This window comes from Quercus suber, unplaced genomic scaffold, assembly GCF_002906115.3.
Source record: "Quercus suber isolate HL8 unplaced genomic scaffold, Cork oak 2.0 scaffold_146, whole genome shotgun sequence".
NCBI lineage: Eukaryota > Viridiplantae > Streptophyta > Magnoliopsida > Fagales > Fagaceae > Quercus > Quercus suber.
In genome coordinates this window covers 453,432-468,659 of record NW_027069607.1, presented here as the reverse complement: position 1 = coordinate 468,659, position 15,228 = coordinate 453,432, and the positions used below count along the sequence as shown (strand labels likewise).

Sequence of the window (15,228 nt, the reverse complement as noted above, 5' to 3'; positions counted from 1 at the left end):
CAAATTCAATTTCGAGTTTAAAATTATTTATTTATCTATTTATTTTTCACATGTTGGATTAGATGTTAGATTAGATTATGACAATATTAACACAATATTTGGCTTGATTACAATCACTATGTGTAATAGAGTAAAATTTTTAAATTTGATTATGCATTGAATATTTGGCTTGATCACATCACATTTGATATGTTTTACACATTTGGGAGAATGAATTTGACTTTGATGTGAGTTTTATATTTTACCTTTCTTTTTTATATGAATTGTAGTTTTGTTGAATTTTATAATTTTTTTATATGTTTCTCGGTGATTTTGTTTGTATGGTAGAAAAAATTGGATTTGAAAATGTTTTTTTGTTTAAAACTAAAAAATAATTACCAAAATTTAGTTACTTTTTAATGATACAAAAAATGTTATAAATAATTTTTATTATAAAAATTAATATTTTTTCAACCTTTTGAATTCCTGAGAAAAATTATATATTATATTTGTGATTGTCACTGTAACAAATGAAAATATGATTATGAAATACATTACTATTTATTAAATTAATCAAAATTGCAAAAATAAATTTAATGAGACCACACTAAAAATATTATCACGCACAACACACATGATTCTCGACTAGTTTAATCATAATTTGGGTAATTTGTTCATTAATCCTGATTTACCAACCCTTTTGAGCCAAAAGGCCCAAAACGGCAACCAGGGATTCTAGTAAATTTGCCAAAGTTCGTTAACGAGCATTAAATGAAGTTGGCATGCTTCTTATGGGTAAATGTGGTCAGGCCAAATTTTTAGTCACATAGAGCAGCTCAGGTATCCTTTTGGGTGTAACTAGCCAGCACTATTTAGGGTCAAACAAAAGTATCTTGGTGGGTAGGATTTATATTTAAACGGAAAAACTAGCTCACAACCTATTTCACTAGACTAGTGGACTATTCATGGGTCTCAATAGTACCAGGTTGTGGGTCATGGGTTATTTGGTAATGCATATAATTTTACTAACTCTTTTTAATCCAAATGAATTGCATAAATATGAGACATTTTATATTTTATTTATTAATTAATATTAAAATGCATCGGCAGAAACACATCACACACTTTTTTTTTCTTTTTTTTTCTAAATTGAAAACTTCTTCACACACTTTTTTTTAATGTTTATTTATTTTATAAAGAACTCATTCGTCTTTATTGCTATAAAATTAGGAAGATACATCATGATGCAACTAGTGTTGGATGAAAGATGGAATTTCTTTCATCCAAACTATCATCTCCTAAATACATTATTTATATCTACCATCTTTGAAAACTTCATCACATACTTGAGTACATATAAAGATAAGATATACCATGAATTTGTTATTTTATTCCATAACTTGGTATATTATTGTTCATAATCAAGCTGCATTTTTAGTAGCTTTGTTTTTTATGAGATAATTTTTGGCGACTTCTGCAATTTTTGCTACTAGGTCAGTAGTGACATACGAGGTATTTGCAATGGCCTCTTCCTTGACATCATACTTAATCATGCTTTTGATTATGCATGAATCATTGTCCTTCTCTATGATTTGAAGCAAACACGAAAAAGAGTAAGGCCTAAATCAAGATATCCTCCTTCCATCACCTCTAGTTCTTTCATGCATTTCTCATTGTCATACTTTGTGAACTTCTCTCTTTGCACAGAAAACCCATGTGATCCTAATTCATTAGAAAGGAAGTTTAATTAATGAAAAAAAAGGTGGATGGAAGTATCTCCAAAAAAAATAAAAAAAATAAACGAAAAAGAAAAAAAAAAAGATGGAAGTAACTATTCAAATTGAAACTTTAAAGAGAACATAGAAGCATAAACGGTCTACAACCACTTACTTGCCCTACAACCAGTCCCACTCACTGATTGACTCGACCCACTCACTTAGCCTATAACCACTCCCACTCATAAGTCACAAATTTGGTCAAAGGCTCAAAAGTGTAAAAAGACAAAAACTTAAAACTTAAAAACACTACAAACAATAAACACACACACACAGAGACGGTCAAAGACTCAAAACTCAAAAAAAAAAATTAAAAATTTATATCAAAAGACTGTAACCACACACACAGTGAAAGAGAGTTTATCGAAAGACTATAAAACAGAGAGAGAGAGAGTCGAAATCCCAGATCAAGCAGCGGTGATGGCGATGCAACCTTACTTGGTTAGACTAGGACTTGCCAATTTTGTTTTTTGAAGTTTAGAAGCTAAATTTAGCTGTGCTTAAAAAAATTAGGTTCAAGGTCAAGTTGTGCAAATTTTTACTGTAGGAGGGTCAAAAAAAAATTTAAAAAGGTATTATATATATATATATATATTTTCAGGGGGTTCATCCTTAAATCCTTGATACCAAGGTCATATTAAATTTTCTACATTGTAGATAAAAATATTAATGACACTATTTATCATTTTTTTTTTGTTGATAATTTGATAGTTGGGAGATGAGAGATTTGAACTTTATACATTTTGGTTGAAAACTTGTAGAAAAGCTAATTGATTTAGAAGGCTCTAGGAAATATTACTCATCGACTTGCGGAGCTATTTTCAAATATAAATGTTTTTAGTGTCAGATATTGCTAACATTGAGTGTTTTATTTCATAAATGCATTACAGATTTTCTTATGAGTCATTTACTTTATTATGTAACATGTTTTATTTTATTTTTGTTAAAATTGTATATATTGTATGAGTTTAAATTGACACATTTATTTTGATTTTTAAGTTTATTTGCTTATGTACAACCTTTTACAAGTATACATTTTTTATGCTAATGTAAACTTTTTGAAAGCCTCATTTTTTTTTTTTTGAAGTACAAATATACTTTTGCGAACTTTTAACATGTTGTTAAGCCTCATTTTCTTTGCTATTTACTTTTTTCTTTAGCATGTTATATATATATATATATATGGTTAAAATTATATATAGTATATGAGTTTAAACTGACTCACTTCTTTTTGCTTTTTAGTTTATTTTCTTATGTACAACTTTTTACAAGTCTTAGTTTTTTATGCTATTGTAAACCATTTTGAAAGTCTCATTTTTTTTTTTTTTTGTTAGGACATATGTGATTTGATGTTAAGAACATATGTCAATTTAGAATTGACTAATTCTTTGACAAAACGCACTTTACTTGTAATTGGGTAGATCTAGGATGTGTTTAATGCTTCAAGAAATAAGGTTTCAAGTTCTAGTGTTAAAGGCATGCAAATCTGTCCAATAAACAAGTGAAAAGTGCTGGTTTTTAAAGCTTGACAGCTAGTATCTATCGAGGTTTAAAAAGCTGCTAACGCTCGATTCTCGACAACTAGCTCGATAGATACCCTATCTGTTGTGGTTTATCAAATTCAGTTTTTCAGAGCTGATTTTCATCCAATACATGTGTATACGTTTGGGTTTTCTTTTCTAACAACTCTAAACATATATAAGGATTATTTTAAGGGTTGTTAAAGGGTGCGCAAGTGTGAAGCAAAGTTTCGTTCATGCAAATTGTGACTGGAGACAGAATTTGCCCTAGTTCATCTTTCTCTTGAAGAAGCTTTTGTGTTTGTACACCGTAGGGTTTTGTGACCAAGGAGCTTCGTGATCTTCATCATGTTGATAAATTGAAGAACTTTGCAGTCAACATCTTTCTCAAGTTGGTGATTAAGTCGTGTATTAGGATCTGCACATCTATTGGTTAGTCACGTATTGGGAGTCGTGCATTGAAAATGAGAGATTATCATTAAAAAACAAGTCCAATTGGGTATTGGGGTAAGGATTCAACTGTAGGTTGGTATAAGGTACTGAGATTCCTTTACTTGTAACCACTTCTTGTGATAATAGTGAATTCTTGAGAATGGTGACCTTAAAATCACCCAGTGAGGTTTTTGCCATGTAGGTTTTCCCCATTTACAAACAAATCACCGTATCAATTTAATTTCCGCTACATTTAGTTAATTGGTGATTTGTTTGTGCTACCACGCATTTTGCATGTTAATGGAATTAATTAATTAACTTGGCTAAATCAATTGGTTAATTTATTACAAGGGGTCAATACATTCTTGGCCTGTCAAGTGGTATTAGAGCAAGCACATTTTGATTAGGTGTTAATCTTTGCTGTATGATCAATTGACCCCTGTTGTCATGGTTGCAACCGTCTTGAAGAGATATTTGTTTTCAAATACATCTTTTTTTCTAATCTCTACTTGTTTGAGTGTATCAGAAAATGCAATTCTAAAAGTTATTTGAATTCGATTATGATAACTATTGGAAAAGATCTCAACTTTACAAAGAAGAAACTAGACTGTCTCAGAATAAAAACGTGCAAAGCTGTTCGTCTGAGAAGAGTGAAAGTTAAAAGTTTTGTTCATAAAAGGCAGACGAGAGAAAACACCATTCCTACTGATCTGTCATCTAAGCACGAAGTGTGCTTTATGATGAAGTCCGTATTTAAGATTATGGACATGTGCTTATGGTACCTTGACAATGGCTGCACAAGACACATGACTAGAGACCGATCTCTTTTCAAGGTTTTCAAGTCTAAGAAAGGTGGTAATGTCACTTTTGGTGATGGGAGCAAATCACAAATTAAAGGAAAGGGATTCATCTCTCTATCTGGACTGCCAGACATTGTAAATGTTCTATATTTAGAAAGTTTAAGAGTGAACTTATTGAGCATAAGTCAAATATGTGATCAAGACTTCATGGTACTACTCTCAAAGGGAAAATGCCTTGTCATGGATGAATCTGGAAAGAAACTTATAAGTGGTGCCCACACTCTAGACAACTATTATGGTTTAGTTCCGGATGTTGATATTATGTGCAAGAACATTCATTTGCCAAATGAAGATCTATAGCACCAAAGGATGGGACATGCTAGTTACAAACATCTTTCAATTGTATCTAAGCATAAGTCAGTTTTGGGGATACCAAAGCTCAGTAGAGTGAGTAATGTGGTGTGTGGACCATGTCAGGTTGGAAAACAGACGAAAACCAAATATCCAGGCACTCAAACATCCGCTACATCCAGACCATTGGAGCTACTACATCTGGATCTCATGGGTCCAACTAGAACTGAGTCTCTTGGTGGAAAGAGATACATCATGGTTGTGGTAGATGACTTCACTATGTACACTTGGGTTATACTCCTACGATCCAAGTTTGATGCTCCTGAGCACATTGAAACCTTGTGCACAAGATTGCAGAATGAGAAGAGCTTGAAGATTGATCAAATTCGAAGTGATCATGGTAAGGAATTGTCATAGGTACACTTAGATGCTCAAAGTTTAGCTTGAATAAGTTTCCTTGTGGTGGTTGCCATGCTTGACTTGCTGAAACATGAGCTGTCATAGGTACACTCAGATGCTCTTGTGCTTCATGAAACTCACTCAAATAATCCAAAGTCCGTTGATATGACCGAGATGAATGTTGAAAAACACCCCTATGCAAGACCATGTTTCGCTGAAGCCAGATTTGCCAACATATCACCCAAAATAAATCCAAATCCTCAAGTGACAACCTTGGCATGAGACTAGCAACCAGTTGCCCAAAATCCACTTGCATAGTACCGACTTTTTAAAACCTGATTGCATCACCAGCCCAAACGTCCTATGCTGCCCCACACTCCCAAAGCACATGTAGCACTAATTCATCTACTCTATGACAGAAACAGCATCAAGCATCCTCCAACACCCTCCTTCGCACCAAGTTGTCCTTCGTAGGCAATATATTATGGCATGCTCTCCATGAAAAAATTCTAACCTTATCTGGAACCTTAGGCTTCCAGATCCGTGACCATAAGGAAATATTTGATCTTTGCACCGAAGCCTCCCCATAATTACTCTTTGTCAACCTCAATTACTTAGCCACATGGTACTCAGACTTGACATTGTACCTACCATTCTTTGTATAGGACAAAGCCAAGACATCCTACACCACCCGCCTGTGCAAGGGAACTTGGAGAATAGCTTCAGCATCATACGGGTGGAACAAAGCAAGGATTCAATCTCTATCCCACTAGTGGTTCTGCCAATCAATCAAATCTGAAACTCTCCACTCCCAAATTTCCTCCTTAGGTTGGAAAAGAACACTCTTTGTTGGCTGATTAGGAAACCAACAATCCTTCAAAACATAGATAGAAGCACCATTCCCCACTCTCCAATAACACCCTTTCCTCAATACCGGTTGAGCAGCTAATAAACTCTTCCAAACATTAGAGTTGTTTTGACAATCTTTCACCTCAAGGAACTCACACCGTGGAAAGTACTTCGCCTTAAAGCACCTATACAAAAGAAAGTTTTTGTCCTGCAATAATCGCTATCCTTGTTTAGCTAGCATAGCTAGATTAAAAGATCGAATATCTTTGAATCCCATCCTTCCCTCCTTCTTTGACTACATCAGAAAACTCCAACTCTTCTAGTGAATTTTCCTTTCCTCACCAATTTGGCCCCACCAAAATCTAGCACACATAGCATCCAATTCATCACATAATTTTCTAGGTAATTGAAACACCCCCATCGTATAAGTAGGAATAGAGTGAGTCACTGTTTTTATCAAAACCTCATTTCCAGCCCTTGAAAGCAACTTCCCCTTCCAACCTTGAATCTTTTTCCAAACGCTTTCCTTAATGAAAGAAAAAGTGTCATATTTCCTTCTTCCAATCAAAGTAGGCAACCTCAAATAAGAATCAAACTTCGCCACCTCCTTCACCTTTAGTTGGTCAACAATCCATGCTTTTTGCTCCATCTTCACATTGCTACTGAAATAAGGCTGAAGACTTCTCAAGATTGATGCATTGGCCAGAAGCATCAGCATATAGCTGTAGAGTATCTGATACAACCTGTACTTCATCATTATTAGCCTGACAAAAAATCAAAAAGTCATTAGCAAAAAGCAGATTAGTTATACGAGGAGCATTCCTATAGACTGCCACTCCATGCAGCCTCCCATCTAATTCTGCCTTAGCAAGAAGCGAGGTAAAGCCTTCTGCACAAATCAAAAATAAATAAGGGGACAACGGATCTCCTTTACGAATACCTCTAGAAGGCATGATATTCCCATAGGCTTTTGCATTAATCCTAATTGAAAAGGAAGATGTAGAAACACATTTCATAACCCTATCCACCCAAACCTCTGAAAAACCCAATTTTATCATCTTACCCTTAAGAAAGCCCCATTCCACCCTGTCATAGGCTTTACTCACATCCAATTTAAGAGCTAATACCCCCTTTTTGTCCTTTTCTCTAATATGCATGGCATGCAAAGTCTCATAGGCTACTAGCACATTATCAGTAATAAGGTGGCCAGGTACAAAAGCACTTTGAGAAGGAGAAATAATCTGTGGCAATATCAGCTTCAATCTATTTGCCAAAACTTTTGAAATAATTTTATAAATCACATTACAGAGGCTAATCGGTCTAAAGTCTACCATTTTTTTTGGTTTCTTTACTTTAGGAATCAGCACTATATGATTATAATTTATATCAGGCTTCATATTACTAGAATTTAAAATATTTAACACAGCATCAGTCACCTCATTACCCATAATATGCCAAAATTTTTGATAGAAAAGTGCATTCATACCATCGGGTCCAAAAGCCTTTGTTGGTCCCATCTGAAATAACAATGCTTTAACTTCTTCACTACTAAACGGCCTGGAAAGCACCTCCAACATATCCTTTGTAATTTTGTGATTTACTGTGTTGAGACATTCCTCCATTCTGTCACGTGTGCCTACATTAAAAATATTCATGAAATAATCAGATGCCACCTCAACCACATCCTCAACTTCCTCCACCCAAACCCATTAGAATTTTTAATTCCCTCAATAAAATTTTGCTGCCTTCTTTGCGAAGCTTTGGAACGAAAAAATTTAGTATTCCTATCTCTATGTTTTAGACATGACACTTGGGATCTCTAACGCCAAAATATCTCTTGCTTCAACAATAGGTCATCAAGTTGCTTGCTTACACATAGAAACTCACTTTTGCTCTCTTTGGTAAGCTCACATTCATTCATCACCTCCAAATTTTTTTTTTTTGAAACCTTTCAATCTCTTCTGTTTCAGGTTTGGTCTTAGAGGAACCCCATGCATGTAGTTCAGCCCCATAAGCTTGGATTTGATCCCGTACACCACTTAAACCCGAGTTACCACAACCAACCTTTATCCAAGCTTTAGTCACAGCTTCTTCACAATCTGCCTACAACAACCAATTCTCTTCAAACTTGAAACCATCAACCCCCCTTCCTCTAACCCGCCTATCAATCTTGGTTTTCAAAAGAATAGGAATGTGATCAGAAGCATGGCTAAACAGATGAGAGACCGAACTTGCAGGAAATTTGTCAATCCCTAGCCTCCTATTAGTCCATGTAAATTTATGCCCAATGAACCCTAAGTCTGTCAACCCGCAATCCTCCAAGGCAACTCGAAAGTCCTCCATCTGATTATAATAAGGTGCATAGACACTTTGCTTCTCAGATGCATGAAGAATGGCATTGAAATCACCTATGCAACACCAAGGGCCCTCAATGAAAGACCATAAATAAGATAAAAGAGCCTAGGACTTTCACTTTTCATTCACCTCTGGCCACCCATAGAATCCTGTGAGATACCACACAAAACCATCATCTTCCACTACCTTTGCTAAAATATGATTATCAGTAAAATTAATAACATCTAATGTCATCTCCTCCCTCCATAGTAAAGCCAACCCGCCACCTGAATTTGGCTTTTTTAGTATCAATTTATTTTTAAACGATAAATCACCACAATGCTTCTCAAACCCACCTCTATCCAACCTTATTTCCATTAAGAAGCATACATCAGGAGCTTGTTCCCACACTAACTTGTGAAGGTTTTGAACTATCCAAAGGTTCCCAAGCCCTTGGTAGTTCCAACTTAAAAGCCTCATTCTCGGCAAGGGTGATTCAACACCCCTGCTGCTTCATTCATGTTTGAATCATCACTGACCTTCCCCCTTTTTCCTTTACATTTTTCCTCCTCTGTCTCCCCAATAGAAAATACTTCCAACATATTTCTTTTACCTAAAATGGACTTAGCTCCTTCCTTCAATATTCCCACAGGCCCAACATCCATACGTGCAAGCCTAGTCCAAGTACTTTTCTTTTTATTACTGTTTAGCCCAGCGCCTTCTTTAGTACAGTACACGTGCTCTTTGTGACTGGCCAAAATGGCCCATTACCATTAATTTTGGAAAAATTTGGCCCAAAAACACTGTTTCGGAAATAATTAGGGAAGTACCATCTTTTTAAGTACTCGAGTACTATGTTTTTTGACTTCCACCGTGGCACGCTGACATGGCAGCTGAGTCAGAAATTTCAAACAGTACTCGAACTTCCTGAGCTCGAGTACTGTTCAATGAGGTACCCGAGTTCACTAAACTCGGGTATTGATCTGTATTGGCGCCAATTGCTTGTAGCAATTGGATTAAAAAAATTCAAAACAGTACTCGATCTTGTGAAGCTCGAGTACTGTTTAAAAATTTTTCAAAACCCCGGTTAAACTCATTTCTAAAACCTAAAGCCATTTTAATTTCACTCACTTCTCACTCTCAAACTAGAACGCCCAAACCCTCTCCCTCTCCTTCACACATTCACACAAAGCCCAAACCCTCAAACCGGCGGCGGCAGAAAACCCGTTGCAGCGGAAGAGTGTTGTCGGCGGCGGAAGTATCTCTTCTGCTTTGGAAGCTCGAACGGCAAGTGGAGTTCTCGAAGCAAGTAGAGCTCTCTCGTCGGCGAAGTCTTGGGAACTCTACGGCAACGGCGGCGACGGCGGACCTTGCTCTCACTCAGGCTTTTGGTTGGGCTGCCAAAGATTCTTCTGGGCTTCTTTCCCCATTTCATTTCTCCAGAAGGTACTGCTAATAATATAAATTTGTACTAGTGTAACATGTTATAAGAAACCCTCGGAAATGTTGAATAAAAATGCATGTCTGAGATGGTTTGAGCTTAGGTAATAATCACATGATATTGATAATAGTAATGATGTCTTCGTTTCGGTTTTTTCATGTTTTTCTCTAATTGGTACTGATGTTTAGTTATGGCATTGGCATGACTTCAATTTGGGAAATTGGGTGACAATGAAATTTCGCATTTTGATTTCATGAGTTATTCTTTCTTCTTATAGTGTGCTAATGAATGCAAGGAACTTTGTCTAATCTTAACATATTTGAAAGTTTTCGACTTCATTCTTATTTGAGTATTGGTTAAGTACTTTCTAGGTGTAATAATATGGTAAGACCCAGTTAGTTAGTACCAATTTATTGTTTCATTACGTAATGGTTTCGTTTTAGCGTGATTCATCTACTTATTACTTTTGAGATGCTGACGGTTATGGAGACTTCCTCAATTCCCCTCCCAAACCTATTATCAGTTGTTTACATGAGTGGGTTGTCTGTCCTGTAATTAAGATAATTCGTGCTATGTTACTATCATGGTAGGTTGAAGTTGTGTGGCTATGTTTCTGTTGTCTCTTTAGCATTGACCAAACCCTTAATTAATAGTACCATTTTGTTTATGATTTAATGCTCAATTTATTAACTAGTAGTTCTTTTTGTTTTTGTTTTTGTTTTTGCAGACATAAATGTCTTTGAGTTTTGGATGAAATTCCTAAAATTTTGTAGAATTTTACATCTAAAATATTTAGAGGGTTTGAGTTTGGAATGGCAATTCTTTTTTCGAAATGCCATTCCTAATTTTAAATATATAAATATCTTGGAAAAAAGATTATTTGACATGCCTTCAATAGATAAATACTTGTTAATAAAATGTATCTTGTGGTGCATTTAGAACAAGGGATTTGATTTCATACTGAAGGCCATTTCAGTTGGGCCATGACAATGAGATATTTTTGTTTCGATTGATTCTGATGTACCTTTTTGGGTTTATTGGTATTTATATATTTCTAAGAGCGCGCGCACACACACACACAAATTTAACTTCAAAATTAGTAGAGCTAGTCTTTGTATTTTCAAACAAAATATGCAACTTCAAAATTAGTAGAGCTAGTCTTTGTATTTTCAAACAAAATATGCTTTGTATTTGACCTAATGGGCCATTAATCTCCTTTAATTTATGCCAGATATGGACCCACTTAGAGCGGGACCCTCTATACGGGATGTCTTGACGAGGCAGGATGCGCATCGTTCAAGTTTGCTTTGGGATGCTTCTTTGGAGGCGAGGTATGCACTTGTCCAAAATCATTGTCAATATATGTAGTAGAAAGATTTTTGGCATTTAAGTTTGAAGCGTAATTATTTTGTGCTTAGTGAATGCTATTATTAATACTAAGTTGCTCTGTTTGCAGGGAGTGCCAGGTGTACTGACTTGCCGTCACCGAGAGAAAGGTTTGCTTGAAGGTCTGTTTGAAGGTGGGTTAGACCCACGTATCGCCGCTCATATAACGGATGCAGGATTAGATGGACTACTTCGGGTTCCAAATATAGACATTGACCATAGCTTGATCACGGCTTTGGTGGAGAGATGGCGGCGGAGACCCACTCATTCCACTTGCCCGTCGGTGAGATGACCATCACGCTGCAAGACATAGAGGTTATAATGGGGGTTCCTGTAGATGGGTTACCGGTGGTGGGATATACCCATATGGATGATTGGGGTGACCTATGTGCCAGCATGTTAGGGCATAGGCCGCCGAGAGGTCTTCGTGGAGTTACAGTCTTTAAGAACACTGGAGTGATGGAAGGGCCAAGGATAAAAGCCAAGTGGCTTGAGGATCGGTTTAGGGACCCTCTCCCGGCTGATGCCAGTGAGGAGCTTGTGCAGCAGTATGCTCGGTTTACATACTGGAGATGTTGGCTGGTATATTGTTTATGGACAAGTCTGGCGAACGACACTCAATTATGTATTTGCAATTTTTCAATCCAATTAGTAATGGAAAGAGATATAGTTGGGGTAGTGCAGCATTAAGTTGGTTATATAGACACCTTTGTAAGGCATCAGAGAAGGAAGCCAAGCAGATTGGCGGTGCCGTGCTATTGGTGCAGTTGTGGGCATGGGAGAGGTTTCCATACATATGTCCTGTGATGAGGCATCCACACCAGGCACTGCCCCCAGGTCCACTTGCTATCAGGTATGTAGGATCTTAGATAGTTACCGTTTTAAATTTTTTGTATTATCTTTTTCGCATGGGAATTATGTAAGTACCTAATATGAAGGTTATGTCTGTGTTGTTTGGTAGATGGAAAGGGGCTAAGATAACAACTGAACATCCAATGCACGTCCTACGCGCCTATCGTTTGTCGCTCACTTCGCTACGGCCAAATCAGGTATCTGCGTTACAAGTAGGAATCGCTTTGGCATGTAGTTGTCGTACGTACAAGTGGCAATGAATAAAATTTTTTTATTTCAGAGTTAAACATTGTTGCTATGTATTGTTCACATCCGTTACACATTTTTTCTAAGGTTGTTTGCATCTGTTGAATCATTGCAGGTTGTCTGGGAGCCATACAAGAAATTATTTGGGTTCCCTGCCCGCATATTGTACGGCAGGCCAACGCATATGGAGGTCTATCGTGCCGCTCATACATTTTTGGGTGGTCGAAGGCCATCACCCAGAACGTGTTCTCCGACAGTTTGGGATGAAGCAAGACGTACCGATCAATGTCGATACTTCAACTGAACTTCACAAGATAACAACTTCAGGGCAAGCAAGAAAAAAACTGGGCGGTTGAACATAGAACTCATATTGCTAAATGGGCGGGCATGCCACAATTGCCGATGCACCACCCTTTCATGGGAGATGAGCTAAATGACAATATATGGTGTGGTTTCGTCCTCGCACTGTTCGCCATATTACGAGAGAGACCTCGTACTGGGACACTTTGGTAAGTTACAAACAATGTTCTGTTATAAATGTACCTCGTTTCGCATAGTTTAGTTCAACCTACTAACACTATTCTTGTATACTTGTGACAGGTTGAATCACAGTTGAGGATTATGGAGAAGTGCGAACCAGGGTCTGAGATCTACAATGATGTATTAAGAATTAATGCCTTGCGTGAGCAGTTGAAGAGCCATCATGACTGGTGTACGGAACTGGGTTGACATTGGAACGTGCGCAGGTGCGATAGTAGACGTGGTTGGGCCGTCAATCTCAGCCCACGTCAACCTGCCCACATACTGGTGGTCGACACCGTGCCACGCCCCACCAGAGGCTTCACACATTCAGGATCGGCCGCGAAGGCCGCAACGGACACGGACACATCCTCCTGATTGTGGGACTGGACATGGTATGATACTTCAATTCAATTCCAATTACATATGATAGATAAATGATTTGCATATTAATATTTGCTTGTGTTCTTTTAAGGCAAGGTGAGACCAGTCAAGCAACCAGTGAGGAGAAGAAAACGGGAATGATTTTCGATGGACAAGAATAACTTATGTAAGTTATTTTTCAGTTGCACAACTTGTCCATTTCTGTTGAATTGCAGGCATTAAATAAACCTAAAGATTTTTCTTACTACATGGCATTTCTTAGAGAGTGCCAAATTGGTTATCTATCAACTTTATTCCTGCCACTTAACTTCAAATGAACACATGCTTGGCCCCACTTATAATGAGAGACGTTTCTGTTTTGAGGTACTCATGCAGTTTTGATCTTGCTCGAGAGGGAAAGCTAAAGATTCCACATCAATTAGGTGTATAATATGGTATGGATTTATATACTAGTTGGGAAGTTAGTTGGCCTCTCCACTTAGTAGTTTTAGCATTTGTCCTTTGGGCCAATTGGCACCTCCACTACCTAATAAGCATGGGGGTGGTGGGTGAATGTGGAGGCTTGAATCCCCCTTGGGTGCATGAATATGTTGCCTAACAAAAAAAAAAAAAAGACTTTTGTGGCCTTCTCTTACATTTGAAAGTTTCATGAATTTCATTAACTCCCATAAATGCAAAGACGCATATATGCAAAGATGTTATATTACCAATGCTAATTATTAGAAAAGCAAATTACATTAGAATGCTGAATAGCTTAAAAAAAAATCAGGTTCGGTTTTGTTTATGAAATGTCGAAATTAAATGTAAATCAGTCTACTGCACTCCAGGTGGGTTGCCTCTTGGCATGGTCATACTTATGCCATCTTTGATGAACTGATGAACAGTGGGGCTGTCACTGCAATTTTGCATTCATGGGAAATTTGAAGAAACCATTTGTGGAAAACGAACAGAAAATGAAATTCAATTAATCTGAGTGGTTAGCTATATTGTCAGTAATTTATGGGGTATATTATTGACCTATGGACTGAGACCTGATGAAACTAAACAAAATGCAATGGCATCAGGTGATGCACCTCATTTTGCATAGAATGTGTGAGAGAATAGTGCATTAAATGTGGAAAATTCCATCTTCATTAAAAAAACAACTATTCCATGTCTAAATTTATTGTACTTTTCTACACTGTTACTTATCAAAAAAAAAAAAAAACTAAACTGTCATTGTCAATAACTTAAGCTGTAGTAGAGGAATTAATGTATAGAGGGAAGTCCTGTATCAAGATGGTGGAAGTGGTGTTATCTATATCAATATGCAACTTTTTTACTGAACATTAATCTTTTGTGCAGGAATACTTGCCTAATCTGGAAGAAGCAAAGAAATATGACCATAGATTGTTGGGTACAAAGCAAGACCTTTTCTTTTGTCACCCACTCAGGTACAGTACAGATTGATATCCTTGGTTTGGTTGTTGTGATCATGATTGCTCATGATAGTCTTTTGTGAATTTCAGCCCAGGAAGTTGGTTCTTCCTTCCGCTTGGGACACGAATATACAACAAATTGGTGGACTTTATAAAAGGTCAATATAGGGAGAGAGGTTACCAAGAGGTTGGTTCATATTGAAGGATTATTTTCATGATATTTGACAATTATAAATGCGTATGTAATTCACTTGATTTTGGCAGGTTGTGTCACCAAATATGTACAATATGCAACTTTGGGAAACATCTGGTCATGCTGCAAATTACAAGGAGAATATGTTTTTAATTGAGGTGAGGTTTGTTTGTTTGTTGTTTGACAAAAACAAATCTTCATCTCTCTCCTTATTAGGGATTATCAGGAATAGGGAAGCAAAGACTAGCGGGGCAAAAAGAAAAAAAAAAGATTAATAAGGAAAGAATTCTGTAATTTGTATGTGTTTTTTCAAATGGGTTTAGTGAAAAGAAATTTTGGTCCTCACCACC

At 36.8% G+C, this 15,228-nt stretch overlaps 1 pseudogene; it reads left to right on the top strand.

Annotated features, from left to right (window-relative positions):
- Nucleotides 1-13,067: 13,067 nt before the first annotated feature.
- LOC136068998 (threonine--tRNA ligase, mitochondrial 1-like) overlaps nt 13,068-15,228 on the top strand; it is an 8,667-nt pseudogene continuing 6,506 nt past the window's right edge.